Source organism: Anolis sagrei, chromosome X (genome assembly GCF_037176765.1).
Source record: "Anolis sagrei isolate rAnoSag1 chromosome X, rAnoSag1.mat, whole genome shotgun sequence".
In the NCBI taxonomy this organism is placed as follows: Eukaryota; Metazoa; Chordata; class Lepidosauria; order Squamata; family Dactyloidae; genus Anolis; species Anolis sagrei.
The window spans coordinates 105,593,389-105,619,524 of record NC_090034.1 but is presented as its reverse complement, the minus strand read 5'-3'; the positions used below and the strand labels follow the sequence as shown (position 1 = coordinate 105,619,524).

Here is a 26,136-nt window from a genome sequence, read left to right as displayed (position 1 = left end):
TCACATTCTTGGCTCACGTTCAGCTTGTAGCCCATGAAGACACTTGGAATGGGCTGTTTCCAAGCCTGGGAATTGTGCCTTCCCTGCCCTCATTTACCACAATGTGTAGTAAATAATACACCATGTCTAAATTGAATAAATGAAAGCCTGCATACCTGGGCCAGGTGCGTGTGTGGCTTTGCTGGATTGGATTGAAGGGACCCGTTTCGCTTCTGGGGCTCATGCGTTCGCGTGACAAACCCAAATGATAAAAAGCAGCCTGACCTTTGGAAGTCCTCCTTTTTTTCTCTCTCCAGCAATTATCGCACGGTACATTGCAATGCGGTATTTAATAAACACAGCCGATCCGGTGCCGTGTTCATTAAAAGGGCGACCGCAGAGCGGCAATTGCAGGTGGAGGAAGGATATGGAGAGAGGGAGAAAGAGAGGAGATGCTGCAATGGAGGGGCCGACAAGGGTCGATCCGTATCTGGGTTTCTATCCCTCGTCCCTTGGGATACGCTCTTAACATGTTCCTCCTGCTCATCCAAAACCATAAAGGAAATGCCAGAGATAAGAGAGAAAACAGCTGCATCTACAATGTAGAATGAATGCAGTTTGACACCACTTGAATTGCCTTGGCTTATTGCCAATCTCCGGATGCTGGAGAATGGAGAAAGGCAGGGAGTTTCAGAAAAACATCTACTTCTGCTTCATTGACTCTTCTAAAGCCTTTGACTGTGTGGATCATCATAAATTGTGGCAAGTTCTTGGTGGGATGGGCATCCCAAGCCCCCTTCCCTCTCTCCTGAGGAATCTGTACAAGGACCAAGGAGCAACAGTCAGAACTGACCACGGAACAGGAGACGGGTTCCAGATTGGGAAAGGCGTCCGGCAAGGCTGCATCCTCTCACCCAACCTTTTTAACTTGTATGCAGAACACATCATGCGAGGATGTGCGGGGCTGGATGAATGCAAGGCTGGGGTGAAAATTGCTGGAAGAAACATTAACAACCTCAGATATGCAGATGACACCACTCTGATGGCCGAAAGCGAGGAGGAGCTGAGGAGCCTTCTAACCAAGGTGAAAGAAGAAAGCGCAAAAGCCGGGTTGCAGCTAAACGTCAAAAAAACCAAGATTATGGCAACAAGAATGATTGACAACTGGAAAATAGAAGGAGAAACCGTGGAGGCCGTGACAGAGTTTGTATTTCTAGGCGCAAAGATGACTGCAGATGCAGACTGTGGCCAGGAAATCAGGAGACGCTTCCTTCTTGGGAGGAGAGCCATGTCCAGTCTCCATAAAATAGTGAAGAGTAGAGACATCAGACTGGCAACCAAGATCCATTGCCTAGTCCAAGCCATGGTCTTCCCTGTAGTCACCTACGGATGTGAGAGCTGGACCTTAGGGAAGGCTGAGCGAAGGAAGATCGATGCTTTTGAGCTGTGGTGTTGGAGGAAAGTGCTGAGAGTGCCTTGGACTGCGAGAAGATCCAACCAGTCCATCCTCCAGGAAAGAAAGCCCGACTGCTCACTGGAGGGAAAGATACGAGAGACAAAGTTGAAGTACTTTGGCCACATCATGAGGAGACAGGAAAGCCTAGAGAAGACAATGATGCTGGGGAAAGTGGAAGGCAAAAGGAAGAGGGGCCGACCAAGGGCAAGATGGATGGACGGCATCCTTGAAGTGGCATGGACTGACCTTGAGGGAGCTGGGGGTGGTGGCGGCCGACAGGGAGCTCTGGCGTGGGCTGGTCCATGAGGTCACGAAGAGTTGGAGATGACTGAACGAATGAACAACAACAACAATGCTGTAGGATCCTGGAAGTTGCAGTTTTACAAGGCCTTCTCTGCCAAAGAGTGCTCACCAAACGGTGACTCCCAGGATTCCATAATAAACATGTAACATAGAATTGCACTGGAGGACCTAGGGCCATGATGGTGAACCTATGACACGCGTGTCAGCACTGACACACATGGCTATTTTTGATGACACACAGAGAAATACACCTTATAAGAGCCAATCTAATTCAATCCTTAAATTTGTAAAAGGCTCTACAATTTTTCTACATTTTTCTACATTTTTCTTATTTAAACTATAAATATTGCAAAATTATGGTTTTTTTCTTGAAGTGACACTCCACCCAAGTTATGCTCAGGTTTTTGGCAAATATTGACACCCCAAGCTCAATGAGTTGCCCATCACTGACCTAGAGAGAGAATGCTTTGTTGGGCACGGATAAATGAAACTGTGGATAATAGCCAACTCAACCAAAATTAACCACTTCCAAAGGACACAGACAGGAAGACATAGAGCAGTGTTTCTCAACCTGGGGGTCGGGACCCCGGGGGGGGGGGTTGCGAGGGGGTGTTGGAGGGGTCGCCAAAGACCATCAGGATACACAGTATTTTCTGCTGGTCATGGGAGTTCTGTGTGGAAAGTCTGGCCCAATTCTATTGTTGGTGGGGTTCAGAATGCTCTCTGATTGTAGGTGAACTATAAATCCCAGCAACTGCAACTTCCAAATGTCAAGGTCTATTTTCCCCATACTCCACCAGTGTTCACATTTGGGCATATTGAGTATTCGTGCCAAGTTTAGTCTAGATCTATCACTGTTTGAGTCCACAGTGCTTTCTGGAGATAGGTGAACTACAACTCCCAAGCTCAAGGCCAGTGCTCACCTACCCCTTTCATTATTTTTTGCTGGTCATGGGCATTCTGTCTGCCAAGTTTGGGTCAATTCCATTTCTAGTTGAGTTCGGAATTCTCTGGTTGTAGGTGAACTATACATCCCAGCAACTACAACTCCCAAGGTCCAGAGAATGAAAATACATCCTGCCTATCAGATATTTACATGTCGATTCATAACAGCAGCAAAATTCCAGTTATGAAGTATCAATGAAAATAATTTTAGGGTTGGGGTCACCACAACATGAGGAACTGTATTAAGGGGTCACAGCCTTAGGAAGGTTGAGAACCACTGACATAGAGTATAGCTCTTCAGGATTTCCAGTGCAATTCTATGGTCACCTTATTATTATTTGATACACAACAAGATTAGTACACAGCAAATAGAATCACTATGCTGGCTGTTGTATTGGTCACTTTGATTGGCATTGAATGGCATTGCAGCTTCAAAGCCTGGCTGCTTCCTGCCTGGGAGAATCCTTTGTTGTGTGGTGTTAGCTGGCTAAAGGGGGCTCTACTGGATGGCCCTTTGGGTGTCTTTTAGGATTCTATGATTCAACAAAGGCTAGATAGCCATCTGTTGGGAGGGATCAGATTGAGTCTTCCTTTATGGCTGAAGGGGGCTGGACTGGATGGCCACTGTGGTCTCTTTTGTGATTCTGTGATTAAAAAAAAGATGTCCATCTGCCGGGAGGGATCGGATTGTTTCTTCCTTTATGGCTGAACAGGGTTGGACTGGATGGCCTTCATGGTCTCTTTTCTGATTCTGTGATTCAACAAAAACCAGATGTCCATCTGTTGGGAAGGATCGGATTTTGTCTTCCTTTATGGCTGAAGGGGGTTGGACTGGATGGCCTTTATGGCCTCTTTTAGGATTTAACAAAGACTAGATGGCCATCTGTTGAGAGGGATCGGATTGTGTCTTCCTTTATGGCTGAAGGGGGTTGGACTGGATGGCCTTCATGGTCTCTTTTGGAATTCTATGATTCAACAAAGACAAGGTGGCCATCTGTCGGGAGGAATCGGATCGTGTTTCTCTGTTTTACAGAAGAGGGTTGGACTACATGTCCTTCATGGTCTATTTTGGGATTCTGTGATTCAACAAAGACTATCTGTCAAGAGGGATCGGATTATATCTTCCTTTATGGCTGAAGGGGGTTGGACTGGATGTCCTTTATGGTCTCTTTTGGGATTCTGTGATTCAACAAAGACTAGATGGCCATCTCTTGGGAGGGATCAGATTGTATCTTCCATTATGGCCGAAGGGGGTTGTACTGGATGGCTTTTATGGTCACTTTTGGGATTCCATGATTCAACAAAGATGAGGTGACCATCTGTCGGGAGGGATCAGATTGGGTTTCCCTGTTTGACAGAAGGGGGTTGGACTAGATGTCCCTCAGGGTCTAGGAATCTACGATTTCTAGGTCATCCTAATCTGGGGAGAGAACAATTCAAAAAATGTCTCTCGCAGTGAGAATGATTTGTTCCTGGGCGCAGGGAAGAAATCACCGAGGATTGACGTCTCTCCAGCAAAGTTGGACCCTTGGTCTTGAGTGAGAATCACCGCAGGCGCCTGATGCTGACCCACTTGGCTGCCTTTTCCTCTTCTTGCACGGAGCACTCCAATCGCCTCGGTTGCCCGAAGAGCCCCACACGACTCCAATAAAAGTGGCACCTGTCTCAAGCACCTATTCTCTGGCAGGAGATTGCTTTGGAAAGGCCCATTCTCTGCCTCCGAAGTCTTTTCGCCACCCGTTGCATCCCACAATGGCCTCAAAAGGCCAAGAGGTGAGAGACAGCTCTTTTGATGGAGAGTCTATTACAGAGGGAGAGAAAGAAAGGAATTGTCCATCAATGTTATCAAGGGCTTCAAAGCGGCGACAGCAAAGACGGCGCTTTGTGAAAAGGCTGGTTATGTCCCTTGTGGCTCAATAGATTTAAAGGACGCCTATGTGCACATTGCTATGCGCAGTTGCCGAGGCTTGGGCCAAGGTACGGAATCCTTGCTGTCTTGATCCAAGGAGACCTGTCACTCATAAGGAAATGCACAGGTACAATTGGTTTGGAAACCTGAGGAATCTTAGTTGGATACCTGAGGAATCTTAGTTGACCACAAGTTGAACATGGACCAACAATGTGACGCAACGGCTAAAAAGGCCAACACAATTCCAGGCTGCATTAATAGGTGGCGCAGTGGGTTAAAGCACTGAGCTTCTGAGCTTGTTGATCGAAAGGTCGCAGGTTCGATTCCGGGGAGCGGCGTGAGCTTCCGCTGTCAGCCCTAGCTTCTGCCAACCTAGCAGTTTGAAAACATGCAAATGTGAGTAGATCAATAGGTACCGCTCCGGCGGGAAGGTAACAGCGCTCCATGCAGTCATGCCGGCCACATGACCTTGGAGGTGTCTATGGACAACGCTGGCTCTTCGGCTTAGAAATGGAGATGAGCATCACCCCCCAGACATGACTGGACTTAATGTCAGGGGACTACCTTTACCCTTTTTTTAGTCTCAAGATAAGAGGGAAGTCATAGTCCCACACTATCCTGCTCTGGTCAGAATAGAAGCTGGTTGGCCATCTGTTGGGAAGGTTTTGATGCTCCTGCTTGACAGAAGAGGTCAGACTGGATGGCCTTTGGGAATCCTTTCAACAATAGTGGAATATACTGTCAACATGTCTCCTTCTTTGGATGTTTGAAAGCAGAAACTGGATGGCCATCTGTCAGGAAGCTTTTGAGGGTCTCTTCCTGCATGGAGAAGAGGTCAGACTGGATGGCCTTTGGGGATCCTTTTCAATACTAGTGGAATATGCTGTTGGCATGCCCAACAGAGTTTCTTTGGATGTTTTTAAATAGAAACTGGATGCCCATCTGTTGGAAAGCTTTTGAGGGTCTCTTCCTGTATGGAGAAGAGGTCAGACTGGATGGTCTTTGGGGATCTCTTTTAACACTAGTGGAATATTCTGTCAACATGTCCAACTGAGTCTCCTTCTTTGGATACTTTTAAGCAGAAACTGGATGGCCATCTGTTGGGAAGCTTTTGAGGGTCTCTTCCTGCATGGAGAAGAGGTCAGACTGGATGGTCTTTGGGGATCTCTTTTAACACTAGTGGAATATGGTGTCGGCATGTCCCACTGAGTCTCCTCCTTTGGATGTTTTTAAGCAGAAGATGGATGGCCATCTGTCGGGAAGCTTTTGAGGGTCTCTTCCTGCATGGAGTAGAGGTCAGACTGGATGGCCTTTGGGGATCCCTTTCAACAATAGTGGAATATGCTGTCAACATGTCTCCTCCTTTGGATGTTTTTAAGCAGAAACTGGATGGCCATCTGTCGGGAAGCTTTTGAGGGTCTCTTCCTGCATGGAGTAGAGGTCAGACTGGATGGCCTTTGGGGATCCCTTTCAACACTAGTGGAATATGCTGTCAACATGTCCAACTGAGTCTCCTCCTTTGGATGTTTTAAAGCAGAAGATGGATGGCCATCTGTCAGGAAGCCTTTGAGGGTGTCATCCTGCATGGAGAAGAGGTCAGACTGGATGGTCTTTGGGGATCCCTTCCAACACTAGTGGAATATGCTGTCAACATGTCCAACTGAGTCTCCTTCTTTGGATGCTTTTAAGCAAAAAGTGGATGGCCATCTCTTGGGAAGCTTTTGAGGGCATCTTCCTGCATGGAGAAGAGGTCAGACTGGATGGCCTTTGGGGATCCCTTCCAACACTAGTGGAATACAGATAGCCTGGGAATGTGTTGAAGTCTCCTTCTCCGAAGGTGCTTCTTGGCAGATCAGGATTGGAATGGATGGCCCATGAGGTCTCTTCCAACTCTTATGCAGCTGGATGGTCATCTGTTGGGAGGGGTTGGATGATGCCTTCCTGCCTGGAAGTAGGGGGTTGGACTGGATGGCCTTTGAGGATCCCTTCCAACCCAAGTGGAATTCAGACAGCCTGGGAATGCGCTGAAGTCTTCTTCTCTGAAGGTGCTTCTTGGCAGAATGGGGTTGGAATGAATGGCCCATGAGGTCTCCCCCAACTTTTATGTGGCTGGATGGCCATCGTTGGGAGAGATTGGATAGTGTCTTCCTGCCTGGAAGTAGGGGGTTGGACTGGATGGCCTTTGGGGATCTTTTCCAACCCAAGTGGAATATAAACTGCCTGGGAACGTGTTGATGTCTCCTTATCTGAAGGTGCTCCTTGGGGTTGGAATGGAGGCCCATGAGGTCTCTTCCAACTCTTATGTGGCTGGATGGCCATTTGTTGGGAGGGATTGGATGGTGCCTTCCTGCCTGGAAGTAGGGGGTTGGACTGGATGGCCTTTGGGGATCCTTTCCAACCCAAGTGGAATATAAACTGCCTGAGAATGTTTTGAGGTCTCCTTCTCTGAAGGTGCTCCTTGGGGTTGGAATGGAGGCCCATGAGGTCTCTTCCAACTCTTATGTGGTTGGATGGCCATCTGTTGGGAGGGATTGGATGCTGCCTTCCTCCCTGGAAGTAGGGGGTTGAACTAGATGGCCTTTGAGGATCTCTTCCAACCCAAGTGGAATACAGACAGCCTGAGAATGTGTTGAGGTCTCCTTCTCTGAAGGTGCTTCTTGACAGAATGGGGTTGGCATGGATGGCCCATGAGGTCTCTTCCAACTCTTATGTGGCTGGATGGTCATCTGTTGGGAGAGATTGGATAGTGCCTTCCTGCCTGGAAGTAGAGGGTTGGACCGGATGGCCTTTGGGGATCTTTTCCAACCCAAGTGGAATATAGACAGCCTGGGAATATGTTGAAGTCTCCTTCTCTGAAGGTGCTTCTTGGCAGAATGGGGTTGGAATGGATGGCCCACGAGGTCTCTTTCAACTCTTATGTGGCTGGATGGCCATCTGTTGGGAGGGAGTGGATGGTGCATTCCTGCCTGGAAGTAGGGGGTTGGACTGGATGGCTTTTTTGGATCTTTTCCAACCCAAGTGGAATATAAACTGTCTGGGAATGTGTTGAGGTCTCCTTCTTTGAAGGTGCTCCTTGGTCTCTTCTTGTACGGAGAAGTGGTCAGACTGGATGGCCTTTGGAGATACCTTCCAACCCAAGTGGAATAGAGATTGCCTGGGAATGTGTTGAAGTCTCCTTCTCTGAAGGTGCTTCTTGGCAGAACAGGATTGGAATGGATGGCCCATGAAGTCTCTTCTGACTCTATGATTCTATGAAGCTGGATGGCCATCTGTTGAGATGGATTGATGGTGCCTTCCTGCCTGGAAGTAGGGGGTTGGATTGGATGGCCTTTGGAGATATTTTCCAACCCAAGTGGAATACAGACAGCCTGAGAATGTGTTGAGGTCTCCTTCTCTGAAGGTGCTTCTTGGCAGAACAGGATTGGAATGGATGGCCCATGAGGTCTCTTCTGATTCTATGATTCTATGAGGCTGGATGGCCATCTATTGGGAGCGATTGGATGGTGGCCTTCCTTCCTGGAAGTAGGGGGTTTGACTGGATGGCCTTTGGGGATCTTTTCCAACCCAAGTGGAATAGAGACTGCCTGGGAACGTGTTGAGGTCTCCTTCTCTGAAGGTGCTCCTTGGGGTTGGAATGGAGGCCCATGAGTTCTCTTCCAACTCTTATGTGGCTGGATGGCCATCTGTTGGGAGGGATTGGATGGTGCCTTCCTGCCTGGAAGTAGGGGGTTGGACTGGATGGCCTTTGGGGATCTTTTCCAACCCAAGTGGAATATAGACTGGGAATGAAGGTGCTTCTTGGCAGAATGGGGTTGGAATGGATGACCCATGAGGTCTCTTCCTACTCTATGATTCTATGAGGCTGGATGGCCATCTGTTGGGAGGGATTGGATGGTGCCTTCCTGCCTGGAAGTAGGGGGTTGGACTGGATGGCCTTTGGGGATCTTTTCCAACCCAAGTGGAATATAGACTGGGAATGAAGGTGCTTCTTGGCAGAATGGGGTTGGAATGGATGACCCATGAGGTCTCTTCCTACTCTATGATTCTATGAGGCTGGATGGCCATCTGTTGGGAGGGATTGGATGGTGCCTTCCTGCCTGGAAGTAGGGGGTTGGACTGGATGGCCTTTGGGGATCTTTTCCAACCCAAGTGGAATATAGACTGGGAATGAAGGTGCTTCTTGGCAGAATGGGGTTGGAATGGATGGCCCATGAGGTCTCTTCCTACTCTATGATTCTATGAGGCTGGATGGCCATCTGTTGGGAGGGATTGGATGGTGCCTTCCTGCTTGGAAGTAGGGGGTTGGACTGGATGGCCTTTGGAGATACTTTCCAACCCAAGTGAAATATAGACTGCCTGGGAATGAAGGTGCTTCTTGGCAGAATGGGGTTGGAATGGATGACCCATGAGGTCTCTTCCAATTCTATGATTCTGTGAGGCTGGATGGCCATCTTGAAGTCTCCTTCTCTGAAGGTGCTTCTTGGCAGAATGGGGTTGGAATGGATGGCCCATGAGGTCTCTTCCAACTCTTATGTGGCTGGATGGTCATCTTTTGGGAGGGATTGGATGGTGCCTTCCTGCCTGCAAGTAGGGGGTTGAACTGGATGGCCTTTGCCTCCTCAAACCATTCAGCATTACATCAACAAAGCCAACCCCAAAAGTCCCAACATCGGCCCATTTCTCCTCCTGCTTCTCCCCCAAAAGCAAAGCCAAGAGCAGAAACCCCGGAGAGCTTTGCAAGTGGCGCATCAATATTCCCGCCACATCCCTGAGCGTATTTTAGGTCACCTTTAAACAGGCTGCTACATTCATGCTCGCTCGAGCGCTGATCCTAAAAATACATTTTTCTCCCACAAATAAATTGATGAAGGGTTTCCTTTTTTTGAAGAAAAGAAGAAAAGTGTGTGTGTGTGTATTTTATGCAACATCTCCTTCTCGAAGCCAAGATGTCTTTGAATGCTTCCCCATCAACACCATCAAAAACCATTAAGCTCAGTGACAATAGAAGAAGGAGAAAGACAGCCTAACGGGAAGCGACCGAATTGCATCTACACTGCAAAGTTATTGCAGTTTGATACCACTTTAACAACCCCAGTTCTGGAATCCAAGTAGTTGTAGTTTGATGAGGCAACAGCAGAGAATGAAGCCCATATTAAATTCCAACATCCATATTTATTTATCGTGTCAGAAGCAAATTGAGGAAACAGTTACGAGGGTTGAATGAAAAGTAATGCCTCCACCTTCGTTACTTGGGTTTGGATGGGAATATTTTGATAAATCAAACGCAGAAATAATCCTTAGAATGTGCTCTTTAAATACCACTATTTACTTTTCCACATACCATATATACTCAAGTATAAGCTGACCTGAATATATTTACAAGAGTTGAATGAAAAGTAATGCCTCCACCTTCGTTACTTGGGTTTGGGTGGGAATATTTTAATAAACCAAACACAGAAATAATCCTTAGAATGTGCTCTTTAACTACCACTATTCACTTTTCCACATACCATATATACTCAAGTATAAGCTGACCTGAATATAGTTACAAGAGTTGAATGAAAAGTAATGCCTCCACCTTCGTTACTTAGGTTTGGGTGGGAATATTTTAATAAATCAAATGCAGAAATAATCCTTAGAATGTGCTCCTTAACTACCACTATTCACTTTTCCACATACCGTATATACTCGAGTATAAGCCGACCCAAATATAACCCAAGACACCAAATTTTACCACAAAAAATAGGGGAATGGATTGACTTGAGTATAAGCCGATTTTTTTTTGGGGGGGGGATGGTGCAGCAACTACTAATCAATTTCAGAGTAAAAATACATACCAATAAAATTACACTAATTGAGGCATAAGTAGGTTAAATGTTTTTGAATATTTACATAAAACTGTAATTTAAGTTAGGATTGCCCAGCTCTGATTAAATCATTATTCTAACCTTCTTCTATGTAAATATGCAAATGTATCTTTCCAAAAAATAGCAGAGTAAAATAATAAATATACTAATAACAACAATAAAGTAAAATAATTGATGCAATAATAATAATAATAGAGTAAAATGATAAGTGTAATAATAACAATGTTGTTGTTCATTCGTTCAGTCGTCTCCGACTCTTCGTGACCTCATGGACCAGCCCACGCCAGAGCTCCCTGTCGGCCGTCTCCACCCCCAGCTCCTTCAAGGTCAGTCCAGTCACTTCAAAGATGCCATCCATCCATCTTGCCCTTGGTCGGCCCCTCTTCCTTTTGCCTTCCACTTTCCCCAGCATAATAATAATAACAATAAATAGAGTAAAATAACAAATGTAATAAAAACTATAATATTAACAGAGTAAAATAATAAATATACTAATAACAATAATGAAGTAAAATAATAAATGCAATAATAAGAATAGAGTAACATAATAATAATAATAAATAGAGTAAAATAACAAATGTAATAAAAACAATAATATTAACAGAGTAAAATAATAAATATATTACTAATAAAGTAAAATAATTAATGTAATAATAATAATAATAATAGAGTAACATGATAAGTGTAATAATAACAATAAATAGAATTAAATAACAAATGTAATAAAAACAATAATATTAACACAGTAAAATAATAAATATACTAATAACAATAATGAAGTAAAATAATTAATGCAATAATAATAATAATAATAATAGAGTAACATGATAAGTGTAATAATAACAATAAATAGAATAAAATAACAAATGTAATAAAAACAATAATATTAACACAGTAAAATAATAAATATACTAATAACAATAATAAAGTAAAATAATTAATGCAATAATAATAATAATAATAATAGAGTAACATGATAAGTGTAATAATAACAATAAATAGAATAAAATAACAAATGTAATAAAAACAATAATATTAACAGAGTAAAATAATAAATATATTACTAATAAAGTAAAATAATTAATGCAATAATAATAATAATAATAATAGAGTAACATGATAAGTGTAATAATAACAATAAATAGAGTAAAATAACAAATGTAATAAAAACAATAATATTAACACAGTAAAATAATAAATATACTAATAACAATAATAAAGTAAAATAATAAATGCAATAGTAATAATAATAGAGTAACATGATAAGTGAAATAATAACAACAAATAGAGTAGTTTTCCCAGTTTTTTGTGGTAAAATTTGGTGTCTCAGCTCATATTTGGGTCGGCTTATACTTGAGTATATATGGTATGTGGAAAAGTGGATAGTGGTAGTTAAAGACCACACTCTAAGGATTATTTCTGCATTTGATTTATTAAAATATTCCCATCCAGACCCAAGTAAGGAAGGTGGAGGCGTTACTTTTCATTCAACCCTCGTATTATAATAAACCTTTATCTCAACACTGGTAAAGCTTAAAATGCTCTCGTGCTTCACGTGTGAGATAAATTGGGAAATTGGACGGAGCCACAACTTGTTTTATTGGCTAACCTGGGGAAGAGCCTGGGAGCAGTCAAATACATTTGGTTGCATAAATAACACGGCGGAATATCGGATTTTAAGGTAAATATATGATGCGTGCTCATTTGATGCCAAAACTAATTCAGGTATCCGTGGCGAGGAATAATCTGAGAAGACAATGAAGGTGATGGGAACGGAGAAGATTAAGCCGAAGGCGTTTGAAGAATATCAGGACCAATTTACTGTATGTGATGTGTTTGTATTGATAGCGTATGGATGGTTTGCTCGTAGATTTATTTATTATGTAATTAATTTTGAACAACGATGTGTTGTTGAAGGCTTTCATGGCCAGAATCACTGGGTTACTGGCTACTCAATGCTATTCGAGCTTGCTAATTGTGAATTTTCTGTGCTCTATGGCCATGTTCCAGTAGCATTCTCTCCTTACGTTTCACCTGCATCTGTGGATGACATCTTCAAAGGTTCTGTTGGCAGTGAGGTGAGTGGAGTGTGTTTATATACCTGTGAAATAATGTCCAGGGGGAGATAAAGAACCCTCGATTGATTGAAGCAAGTGTGAATGTTGCAATTAGCAAGCTTGAATAGCACTGAGTAGCCATGAAGTTTGCAAAGTCAATCAGTGAGGGTATCTCTGCACAGAGGTAGCCTGACCTCCATTGCCTGGAGGCATCCTCTGTTTGGGAAGAGTTAACTGGCCCTTGATTTCTTGCTGTCTGGAGTTCTCCTGTTTCTGAGTGTTGTTCTTTGTTTAATGTCCTGATTCTGGTGTTTCCATGCAGATACCTTCACTGTTTGACTTTGCAGCTTTATGGCTACTCAGTGCTATTCAAGCTTGCTCATTGCAACAATCACACTTGCTTTAAACAAACCAAGGGTTCTTTCTCCTATGCTGGACATTAATCCACAAGTATATATACACTACACTTGCCAAACTTTCAACAGATGTTAGCCACAGATGCAGGCAAAATGTCAGGAGGAAATGCTACTAGAGCATGGCCAGACAGCCTCCCAAAAATACACAGCAGCCCAGTGAATCAGGCCATGAAAGCCTTTGACAACACAATCAAGGGCCAGTTAACACCTCCCAAATTGAGGATGCCTCCAGGCAACAGAGGCCAGGCTACTTCCATGCAGATACCCTCACTGATTGACTTTGGAGCTTAATGGCTACTCAGTGCTGTTCAAGCTTGCTAATTGCAACATTCAACACTTACTTTAAACAAACCAAGGGTTCTTTCTCCTACCCTGGACATTAATTCACAGGTATATATACTCTACACTTGCCAAACTTCTAACAGAAACTCTGAAGATGTTAGCCACAGATGCAGGCAAAACGTCAGGAGGGACTGCTACTAGAACATGGCCGGACAACCTCCCAAAATCCACAGCAGCCCAGTGAATCAGGCCATGAAAGCCTTCGACAACACAATCAAGGGCCAGTTAACACCTCCCAAACAGAGGATGCCTCCAGGCAACAGAGGCCAGGCTACTTCCATGCAGATACCCTTACTGATTGACTTTGGAGCTTAATGGCTACGCAGTGCTGTTCAAGCTTGCTAATTGCAACATTCAACACTTACTTTAAACAAACCTAGGGTTCTTTCTCCTACCTTGGACATTAATTCACAGGTATATGTACTCTACACTTGCCAAACTTCCAACAGAAGCTCTGAAGATGTTAGCCACAGATGCAGGCAAAACGTCAGGAGAGAATGCTTCTGGAACATGACCATGCAGCCCGAAAAAATCACAGTAACCCAGTGATTCCGGCCATGAATGCCTTCGACAACACAAAATACACTCCACTCGCCTCATTTCCAAAAGACCTCTGAACAAACCTCTGAGGATTGCCACAGATGCAGGTGAAACATCAGGAGAGAATGCTTCTGGAACATGGCCATGCAGCCCGAAACACTCACAGCAACCCAGTGATCCCAGCCATGAAAGCCTTCGACAACACAAAATACACTCCAGTCGCCTCATTTCCAACAGACCTCTGAACAAACCTCTGAGAATGCTTGCCACAGATGCAGGTGAAACGACAGGAGAGAATGCTTCTGGAACATGGCCATGCAGCCCGAAAAATTCACAGCAACCCAGTGATTCCAGCCATGAAAGCCTTCAACAACACAAAATGCACTTCACTTGCCTCATTTCCAACAGACCTCTGAACAAACCTCTGAGGATGCTTGCCACAGATGCAGGTGAAACGTCAGGAGGGAATGCTTCTGAAACATGGCCATGCAGCCCAAAACACTCACAGCAACCCAGTGATTCCGGCCATGAAAGCCTCCAACAACACAAAATGCACTCCACTCGCCTCATTTCCGGCCATGAAAGCCTTCGCCAACACAAAATACGCTCCACTTGCCTCATTTCCAACAGACCTCTGAACAAACTTCTGAGGATGCTTGCCACAGATGCAGGTGAAACATCAGGAGAGAATGCTTCTGGAACATGGCCATGCAGCCCAGAAAACTCACAGCAACCCAGTGATTCCAACCATGAAAGCCTTCAACAACACAAAATACACTCCACTCGCCTCATTTCCAACAGACCTCTGAACCAACCTCTGAGGATGCCTGCCACAGATACAGGTGAAACGTCAGGAGGGAATGCTTCTGGAACATGGCCATGCGGCCCAAAACACTCACAGCAACCCAGTGATTCTGGCCATGAAAGCCTTCAAAAACACAAAATATACTATACTCGCCTCATTTCCAACAGACCTCTGAACAAACCTCTGAGGCTGCTTGCCACAGATGCAGGTGAAACACTAGGAGAGAATGCTTCTGGAACATGGCCATGCAGCCCAAGAAACTCACAGCAACCCAGTGATTCCGGCCATGAAAGCCTTCAACAACACAAAATGCACTCCACTCGCCTCATTTCCAACAGACCTCTTAACAAACCTCTGAGGATACTTGCTACAGATGCAGGTGAAACACTAGGAGAGAATGCTTCTGGAACATGGCCATGCAGCCCAAAACACTCACAGCAACCCAGTGATTCCAGCCATGAAAGCCTTCAACAACACAAAATGCACTCCACTTGCCTCATTTCCAACAGACCTCTGAACAAACCACTGAGGCTGCTTGCCACAGATGCAGGTGAAACACTAGGAGATAATGCTTCTGGAACATGGCCATGCAGCCCAAGAAACTCACAGCAACCCAGTGATTCCGGCCACGAAAGCCTTCAACAACACAAAATGCACTCCACTCGCCTCATTTCCAACAGACCTCTTAACAAACCTCTGAGGATACTTGCTACAGATGCAGGTGAAACACTAGGAGAGAATGCTTCTGGAACATGGCCATGCAGCCCAAAACACTCACAGCAACCCAGTGATTCCAGCCATGAAAGCCTTCGACAACACAAAATGTACTCCACTTGCCTCATTTCCAACAGACCTCTGAGGATGCTTGCCACAGATGCAGGTGAAACATCAGGAGAGAATGCTTCTGGAACATGGCCATGCAGCCTGAAAAATTCACAGCAACCCAGTGTTTCCAGACATGAAAGCCTTCGCCAACACATCCTTGACTTATTTCCCTTCTTCCTTTTCCCACCTGAAGGAGAAAATGAGAATCCAGGATGCGGTTCCATGCGAACGGGCGTCTTCCTCCCATCTCTTTTCACCTTCCTTTTCAGTCAACCAGAAAACATGATCTGAAATCGTTATGGAACTCATCAACGGAATTAATCAGGGCATTTGCCTCGGCGGGATGCGCGGATGCCAAAGTGGCGGACGGCGTAGGATGGACCCCCCCTTTCTATTCTGTCCTCCTCCCCCAATCCATTTTTTCCTGCACTCTGCTAGAATACATTAGACTACAGGCACCGGGGAGGGAACAAGGGCCGTTTGGCGTGTCGGGAAAAATCAAAGAGCTTTAATAGCTTCGCTTAGTATTTGACCCAGGAGAGGCAAGCAGGGCAGGTTGGCACAACGCGGCTGGAATATTTCGCTGGACAAAATCGGAAAGTTCAAAGTCACCTCAAAAGGCCATCTAGTCCAATCCCTTTTTGGTCATGCAGGAGGACACAATCGGATCCCACCCAACAGATGGCCATCCAGCATCTGATCCAGCATCTGGCAACAGATGTCCTTTCTAGCCATGTTCTATGTCCTCCAGTTCTGCTATCTGTAGGTCAGGAGCATAGACATCTGTTATAGAACTCCAGTATGCTGATGACAATGTCGTCTGTGCGCATACAGAAGAAGATCTACAAGCAACTCTAAACACCTTCGCAGAAGCATACACGAAGCTTGGCCTGTCACTGAACATCGAGAAAACCAAAGTGCTGTTCCAGCAGTCACCAGCCATCCTCTCTCCAATGCCAGAGATATAGCTTAATGGTGTAGCATTAGAAAATGTGGACCATTTCCGCTACCTTGGCAGCCACCTCTCCACCAAAGTCAACATCGACGCTGAAATACAACACCGCCTGAGCTCTGCGAGTGCAGCATTTTCCTGAATGAAGCAGAGAGTGTCTGAGGACCGGGACATCCGTAGGGAGACCAAGGTGCTTGTCTATAAAGCCATTGTCCTCCCAACCCTGCTCTATGCCTGCGAAACGTGGACTGTCTACAGACGTCACATGCAACTCCTGGAACAATTCCATCAGCGATGCCTCCGGAAAATCCTGCAAATCTCCTGGGAAGACAAGCCGATAAACATCAGTGTGCTGGAAGAAGCAAAGACCACCAGCATTGAAGTGATGGTCCTTCAACATCAACTCCGCTGGGCTGGCCACGTTGTCCGGATGCCTGACCACCGTCTCCCAAAGCAGTTGCTCTACTCCGAACTTAAGAACGGAAAACGGAACGTTGGTGGACAGGAAAAGAGATTTAAAGATGGCCTCAAAGCCAACCTTAAAAACTCTGGCATAGACACTGAGAACTGGGAAGCCCTGGCCCTTGAGCGCTCCAGCTGGAGGTCAGTTGTGACCAGCAGTGCTGCAGAATTCGAGGAGGCACGAGTGGAGGGTGAAAGAGAAAAACGTGCCAGGAGGAAGGCGCGTCAAGCCAACCCCGACCAGGACCGCCTTCCACCTGGAAACCGATGCCCTCACTGCGGAAGAAGGTGCAGAGCAAGAATAGGGCTCCACAGCCACCTACGAATCCACAAGGAAACCCATCATGGAAGACCATCTTACTCGTCCAATGAGGGATCACCTAAGTAAGTAAGTAAGTAAGTAAGTAAGTAAGTAAGGTCAGGAGCCACAGATAATAATAACATCCTTCCATCCCCATATTTCTAGCATTGCAAACAGGGAAACAGTAAAGTGGGAATAAATAATAATAATAATAATAATAATAATAATAATAATAATAATAGTCAAGGTGGTCCCAGTGGTGCCTAAAGACCTCCACTAGACTCCCTGGTGTTGCAGGGGGCTAAAGCATGAATATTTTTCTTTATACACACACATACACACATTGTATACATTGCGGAGCCACAGTGGTGCAGTGGTTTGAACCTCCGAACTGCTGAACTTGCTGACCAAAAGGTCACAGGTTCGAATCCAGGGAGCATGGTGAGATCCCGCTGTCAGCCACAGCTTCTGCCAACTCTGCAATTTGAAAACATGCAAATGTGAATAAATCTGGGTTGTTGTAGGTTTTTTCGGGCTAAATGGCCATGTTCTAGAGGCATTCCCTCCTGACATTTCGCCTGCATGTATGGCAAGCATCCTCAGAGGTAGTGAGGTCTGTTGGAACTAGGAAAAAGGGTTTATATATCTGTGGAATGACCAGGGTGGGACAAGGAACTCTTGTCTGCTGGAGCTAGGTGTAAATGTTTCAACTGACCACCTTAATTAGCATTTGATGGCCTGGCGATGCCTGGGGCAATCATTTGTTGAGAGGTGATTTGTTGAGATGCCTCTAGAACATGGTCATATAGCCCGAAAAAACCTACAGCAACCCATTGATTCTGGCCATGAAAGCCTTCGACAATACAGTGAATAGATTAATAGGTACCACTCCGGCGGGAAGGTAACGGTGCTCCATGAAGCCATGCTGGTTACATGACCTTGGAGGCGTCTACAGAGTCTACAGCACCCGGTATTCCCAGGCAGTCTCCCATCCAAGTACTAATCAGGCTTGACCCTGCTTAGCTTCCAAGATCAGACGAGATTGGGCATGTTCAGGGTGGTATGGCCGTAGGCTTAGCCTACAGCACCCGGTACTCTCAGGCGGTCTCCCATCCAAGTACTAACCAGGCCCGACCCTGCTTAGCATCCGAGATCAGACGAGGTTGGGCGTGTTCAGGGTGGTATGGCCGTAGGCTTAGCCTACAGCACCCAGTACTCCCGGGTGGTTTCCCATCCAAGTACTAACCAGGCTTGATCCTGCTTAGCTTCCGAGATCAGACGAGATTGGGTGTGTTCAGGGTGGCATGGTCGTAGGCTTAGCCTACAGAACCCGGTACTGCCAGGCAGTCTCCCATCCAAGTACTAACTAGGCCCGACCCTGCTTAGCTTCCGAGATCAGATGAGATCGGACGTGTGTTTAGGGTGGTATGGCTGTAGGCTTAGCCTACAGCACCCGGTATTCCCAGGCGGTCTCCCATCCAAGTACTAACCAGGCCCAATCCTGCTTAGTGTTAGACTCGAGTCAGTATGGGTAATACTAATCATCATCATCGTCATCTTGTTGTGTTTCTAATAATAATAATAATAATAATAATAATAATAATAATAATAATGGTAAAGGTGGTCCCAATGGTGATTGGCATACTGGGTGCAGTGCCTAAAGACCTTGGTCTGCACTTAAAAACTATCGGCGCTGACAAAATTACCACCTGTCAGCTGCAGAAGGCACCCCTACTCGGATCTGCACACATTATTTGCCAATACATCACACAGTCCTCGATACTTGGGAAGTGATCGAATACAACAGCCAGCAGAGTGATCTTGTTTGAAAACTGGTGGGTTTGGAGAGGGGACTGATTTTGTCATTTGGGAGTTATAGTTGCTGGGATTTATAGTTCACCTACAATCAAAGAGCATTCTGAATTCCACCAACAATGGAATTGAACCAAACTTGGCACACAGGACTCCTATGACCAACAGAAAATACTGGAAAGGTTTGGTGGGCATTGACCTTGAATTTGAAGTTGTAGTTCACCTACATCCAGAGAGCACCGTGGACTCAAATAATGATGGACCTGGACCAAACTTGGCATGAATGCTCAAATGTGAACACTGTTAGGGTTGGAGAAAATAGACCTTGACATTTGGGAGGTCTAGTTTCTGGGATTTATAGTTCATCTACAATCAAAGAGCATTTTGAACCCCACCAATGATAGAATTTGGCCAAACTTCTCACAGAGAACCACCATGACCAACAGAAAATACAGACCATGGTCATATACCCCCCAAAAAACCTACAACAACCCAGAAAATACTGTGTTTTTGATGGTCTTTGGCGACCCCTCTGACACCCCCTTGGGACCCCTCAAGGGTCCCGACCTGCAGGTTGAGAAACACTGTTCTAGAGGCATTCTCTCCTGACGTTTTGCCTGCATCTATGACAAGCTAAATTAACTGATTTATGAGGCCATAAAGAAGACTCCAGCAAAGCATTCCAGCGGGGAAGCATGCGGGGAATGCGGAAGTGCTTCATCAGCGTCGCAGATGGACGATGAAAGCGACAGCTCCCCTGGCGGCAAAAAAGTTAAATAGCCTCTGTGTATGTCTGTATATGTTGTATGTCAAAATTGGCATTGAATGTTTGCCATATATGTGTACACTGTAATCCGCCCTGGGTCCCCTGCGGGGTGAGGAGAAGGGCGGAATATAAAAGCTGTAAATAAATACATAAATAAATAAATAAGCATCCTCAGACCTCACAACCTCTGAGGATGCTTGCCATAGATGCAGGCAAAACATCAGGAGAGAATGCCTCTCTAGAACATGGCCATACAGCCCGAAAAAACCTACAACAACCCAATAATAATAATAATAATAATGGGTTCTTGTGGGTTTTTTCGGGCTATAGAGCCATGTTCTAGAGGCATTTCTCCTGACGTTTCGCCTGCATCTATGGCAAGCATCCTCAGAGGTTGAGAAGGTCTGTTGGAAGTAGGAAAAATGGGTTTATATATCTGTGGAATGGCTGGGGTGGGGCAAGGAGCTCTTCCCTGCTGCAGCTAGGTGTGAATGTTTAGCTGATCACCTTCATTAGCATTTGAAGGCCTGCCTGAGCATGGGAAAATCTGTTGCTGGGAGGTGTTAATCTGTGCCTGGTTGTTTCCTCTCTGTTGTTTAGCTGTTATAATTTTAGAGTTTTTTAATACTGGTAGCCAGATTTTGTTCATTTTCATGGTCTCTTCCTTTCTGTTGAAATTGTCCACATGCTTGCCATAGATGCAGGCGAAACGTCAGGAGAAATGCCTCTAGAACATGGCTCTATAGCCCGAAAAAACCCACAAGAACCCAGTGATTCCAGCCATGAAAGCCTTCGACAATACAATAATAATAATAATAATAATAATAATTTACTGCTGACCTATCTCCCTTGTTATCTTTGCCCTCCTCTTTTTCTAAAATGGATATCAATTGAAGTTTTTAGTGACGGCAATGCTGGAAATGTAGGGCTTGGAAGGAAATTATAAAAGAGGGCAGAATTCCAACGTGGGGGCCAATGCCCCCCTTTCGCTCCCTTTAATAGCTAGACAGTGATTCCCACTAATGGTGCTCTCCATCAAAGGCAGCGGTGCTTTTCCTCCCGACCAGTCGGCTTGCATTCGAGTGACACGAAGTCAGGAGATAAGCCTTTGGGGCAGGTGGCAGGTGAAGAAGAGAGATGGCATTTCTCTCCCTACTTTGCCGGGAGGAACCGACGTGCGCTGCAAATCCCAAAGGGCCAGGAGACGGGGACTAAGAGCCCTCTGGGGCCTGGGAGCCAAGCTCAGCCGCAAATGCATTGTGGCAGAGGGAAAGAGCGCAGGGAAGCATATGCCAGAGTGCATTTATGGCCCCACTGGTGCCACTCGACGCCTAGCAGCTCACTGCAAACCCTCTGACATTTCACAGGTGCAACCGGGTGGGGGATTCTGGGAACTGCGATCCAAGAAAGCAATATTTCCCAACATAGAGGATGCACTAGGGCAGTGGTTCTCAGCCTTCCTAATGCCATGACCCCTTCATAGAGTCCCTCATGTTGTGGTGACCCCCAACCATGACATTATTTTCGTTGCTACTTTATAATAGTAATTTTGCTCCTGTTATGAATCGTAATGTAAATATCTGATATGCAGGATGTATTTTCAGTCACTGGACCAAATTTGGCATGAATACCCAATACGCCCAAATCTGAATACTGGTGGGGTTGGGGGGTGATTGATTTTGTCATTTGGTAATGCTGGAGTTGCTGGGATTTATAGTTCACCTTAAATCAAAGAGCCTTCTGAACTCCACCAATGATGGAATTGAATCAAACTTGGCACACAGAATTCCCATGACCAAGAGAAAATACTGGGAAGGTCTGGTGGACATTGACCTTGAATTTTTGGAGTTGTAGTTCACCTACATCCAGAGAGCATTGTGGACTCAAGCAATTATGGATCTGGATCAAACTTGGCACAAATACTCAATATGCCCAAATGGGAACACTGCTAAAGTTTGGAGAAAATAGACCTTGCCATTTGGGAGTTGTAATTGTTGGGATTTATAGTTCACCCACAATGAAATAGCATTCTGAACCCCACCAACGATAGAATTGGACCAAACTTTCCACACAGAACCCCTATGACCAACAGAAAATACTATGTTTTCTGATGGTCTTTGGCGATCCCTCCAACACCCCTTCACGACCCCCTTAGTGGTCCCGACCCCCAGGTTGAGAAACACTGCACTAGGGGATTCTGGTTGCTATCTTCCCTCTAATATCTTGTTTGGCCCTCATTCAGACCTTAGGTTCGGTACATCTCTGTTATCCTTGGGCCAGAATCCTTCACTTCCGTAGGGTTGACTATTATCCTTGGTTTCGTTTATCCACATCTGGCAACAGATGTCCTTTCTAGCCATGTTCTATGTCCTCCAACTCTGCTATCTGTGGGTCAGAAGCCTTTCATTAGGGTAATTCAAGAGAGATATTGACAAGCTGGAATGTGTCCAGAGGAGGGCGACTAAAATGATAAAAGGTCTGGAGAACAAGCCCTATGAGGAGCGACTTAAGGAGCTGGGCATGTTTAGCCTGAAGAAGAGAAGGCTGGGAGGGGATATGATAGCCATGTATAAATATATGAGAGGAAGCCACAGGGAGGAGGGAGCAAGCTTGTTTTCTGCTTCCTTGGAGACTAGGACGCAAGGGAACAATAGCTTCAAACTACAAGAGAGGAGATTCCATCTGAACATGAGGAACAACTTCCTGACTGTGAGAGCTGTTCAGCAGTGGAACTCTCTGCCCCGGAGTGTGGTGGAGGCTCCTTCTTTGGAAGCTTTTAAACAGAGGCTGGATGGCCATCTGTCAGGGGTGATTTGAATGCAATATTCCTGCTTCTTGGCAGAATGGGGTTGGACTGCATGGCCCACGAGGTCTCTTCCAACTCTTTGATTCTATGATTCTATAGTTTTCCTGCCTTCCCAGCATTTCTAGCATGTAGAGAGGGAAAGATAGTGAAGTGAGGTAGTAATAATAATAACAAGAATAATAATATTCTCTGACGTGTGATCCACTGCAACAGCCAGCAGAGTGATCTTGTTTGCTGTGGACTCATCTTGTTGTGTTTCTAATAATAATAATAATAATAATAATAATAATAATAATAATAATAATAATAATAGTGTCCGACGTGTGATCCACTACAACAGCCAGCAGAGTGATCTTGTTTGCTGTGGACTCATCTTGTTGTGTTTCAAATAATAATAATAGTAATAATAATATTGTGTGATCCACTACAACAGCCAGCAGAGTGATCTTGTTAGTGTGGACTCATCTTGTTGTGTTTCTAATAATAATAATAATAATAATAATAATAATAGTGTCCGACGTGTGATCCACTACAACAGCCAGCAGATTGATCTTGTTTGCTGTGGACTCGTCTTGTTGTGTTTCTAATAATAATAATAATAATAATAATAATAATAATAATAATAATAGTGTCCGACGTGTGATCCACTACAACAGCCAGCAGAGTGATCTTGTTTGCTGTGGACTCATCTTGTTGTGTTTCAAATAATAATAATAATAATAATAATAATATCTGTGTGATCCACTACAACAGCCAGCAGAGTGATCTTGTTAGTGTGGACTCATCTTGTTGTGTTTCTAATAATAATAATAATAATAATAATAATAATAATAATAGTGTCCGACGTGTGATCCACTACAACAGCCAGCAGAGTGATCTTGTTTGCTGTGGACTCATCTTGTTGTGTTTCAAATAATAATAATAGTAATAATAATATCTGTGTGATCTACTACAACAGCCAGCAGAGTAATCTTGTTAGTGTGGACTCATCTTGTTGTGTTTCTAATAATAATAATAATAATAATAATAATAATAATAATAATAATAATAGTGTCCGACGTGTGATCCACTACAACAGCCAGCAGATTGATCTTGTTTGCTGTGGACTCGTCTTGTTGTGTTTCTAATAATAATAATAATAATAATAATATTGTCCGACGTGTGATCCACTACAACAGCCAGCAGAGTGATCTTGTTAGTGTGGACTCATCTTGTTGTGTTTCCAATAATAATAGTAATAATAATATCTGTGTGATCCACTACAACAGCCAGCAGAGTGATCTTGTTTGCTGTGGACTCATTTTGTTGTGTTTCTAATAATAATAATAATAATAATAATAATAATAATATTGTCCGATGTGAGATCCACTACAACAGCCAGCAGAGTGATCTTGTTTGCTGTGGACTCATCTTGTTGTGTTTCAAATAATAATAATAATAATAATAATAATAATAATAATAATAATATTGTTCGACGTGAGATCCACTGCAACAGCCAGCAGAGTGATCTTGTTTGCTGTGGACTCATCTTGTAGTAGTAGTAATAATAATAATAATAATAATAATAATAATAATAATAATATCCGACATGTGATCCACTACAACAGCCAGCAGAGTGATGTTGTTTCTGTGGACTCATCTTGTTGTGTTTCTAATAATAATAATAATAATAATAATAATAACAACAACAACAACAACAACAACAATAATAATATTGTCTGATGTGAGATCCACTACAACAGCCAGCAGAGTGATCTTGTTTGCTGTGGACTCATCTTGTTGTGTTTCTAACAACAACAACAACAACAACAACAATAATAACAACTCCTGACTGTGAGAACCGTTCAGCAGTGGAACTCTGCCCCGGAGTGTGGTGGAGGCTCCTTCTTTGGAAGCTTTGAAACAGAGGCTGAATGGCCATCTGTCAGGGGTGATTTGAATGCAATATTCCTGCTTCTTGGCAGAATGGGGTTGGACTGGATGGCCCATGAGGTCTCTTCCAACTCTTTGATTCTATGATTCTAATAATAATAATAATAATAATAATAATAATAATTTACAGTTGGGCTATTCCCTTGGCATCTTGGGTATCACTTTAATCAATGCTAGAGATTCCTGGGAGTTGTAGTTCGGTGAGATTCAAGCATTATAATGACCGTATAAAACTATAACTCTCATGACTGCAGATCTCCATGGCGAGGTCTCCGTCATAGCCTGCAGCACCGTGCCCTCGCCTTCGTCAATATTAATGGGCTGTGTGCGTGCATTGACCCTGTGGTTCTGGAACGGAGCCCAGCGCTGTGTGTGTCCGACAGAGCTGCCATCTGGCTTCGCTTTCCGCTTGGCTGCCCACTGACCCACATTTGCCCCATGCGACTGGTGCCCTCGGGCACCTGAGTGGCAAACGGGGAGGGATGCCACCTGTCAGAGCCACCAGCGGCAAAGAAAGGTTGTAGAGCAGCAGGCGGTTTCCATGCTTGGGTACCTCTACCTGCCGGGTTTGGGAGAGTCGTGGCATCCCCTTGCCCTGGCAACATCCTTTGGTGCTTTTGCAACAGTCAGAGCCCACCTGGTCACTTCCCCAGATGTTTTTGCCGCTTGTTTGAGCAGCAAGCGGCAACCTTGGCATATTGCCAAAAACACCTGGCCTATTTATTTTTTCAAAAGGGCAAAATTGGAAGGAGATGAACCAAAGACAGAAATGCTCAGAGGGCTTAGAACAGTGTTTCTCAACCTGGGGGTCGGGACCCCTGAGGGGGTCACCAAGGGGTGTCAGAGGGGTCACCAAAGACCATCAGGAAACACAGTCTTTTCTGTTGGTCATGGGGGTTCTGTGTGGGAAGTTTGGCCCAATTCTATCATTGGTGGGATTCAGAAGGCTCCTTGATTATAGGTGAACTATAAATTCCAGTATCTACAACTCCCAAATGTCAAAGTCTATTTCACCAAACCCCATCAGTGTTCATATTTGGGCATATTGAGTATCCGTGCCAAGTTTGGTCCAGATCCATCATTGTTTGAGCCCATAGTGCTCTCTGGATGTAGGCGAACTACAACTCCCAAACTCAAGGTCAATGCCAACCAAGCCCTTCCAGTATTTTCTGTTGATCATGGGAGTTTTCTGTGCCAACTTTGGTTCAATTCCATTGTTGGTGGGGTTCAGAATCCTCTTTGTTTACATGTTAACTATAAATCCCAGCAACTACAACTCCCAAATGACAAAATCAACCCCCCTGCCAACCCCACCAGTATTCAAATTTGGGCATACCGGATATTTGTGCCAAATTTGTTCCCATGAAAGAAAATATATCCTGCAGATCATTATTTACATGGCGACTCATAATGTTAGGGTTATGGTTGCGGGTCACCACAACATAAGGAACTGTATTAAGGGGTCTCAGCATTAGGAAGGTTGAGAACCACTGGCTTAGAAACTAGAATCCTCAGATTTAATCCCAGTTTTGAAGGAAGATTTATTTATTATTTATTTAAAACATTTCTATTCCACCTTCTCACTGCTCCAGCTGGAGGTCAGCTGTGACCAGCAGTGCTGCAGAATTTGAAGAGGCATGAATGGAGGGCGAAATAGAGAA

At 44.6% G+C, this 26,136-nt stretch overlaps 1 non-coding gene and 3 pseudogenes across 1 annotated transcript; all 4 read right to left on the bottom strand.

The window, feature by feature from the left end:
• Positions 1-18,114: 18,114 nt before the first annotated feature.
• LOC132782190 (5S ribosomal RNA) lies at positions 18,115-18,233 on the bottom strand (annotated as a pseudogene).
• Positions 18,234-18,235: 2 nt separating this feature from the next.
• Positions 18,236-18,354, bottom strand: LOC132782225 (5S ribosomal RNA). Its single transcript, XR_010908765.1, has one exon. It is a non-coding gene; the product is annotated as a 5S ribosomal RNA (ribosomal RNA).
• A 2-nt stretch (positions 18,355-18,356) lies between these two features.
• Positions 18,357-18,475, bottom strand: LOC132782242 (5S ribosomal RNA; annotated as a pseudogene).
• A 2-nt stretch (positions 18,476-18,477) lies between these two features.
• Positions 18,478-18,598, bottom strand: LOC132782239 (5S ribosomal RNA; annotated as a pseudogene).
• Between the last annotated feature and the right edge of the window lie 7,538 nt (positions 18,599-26,136).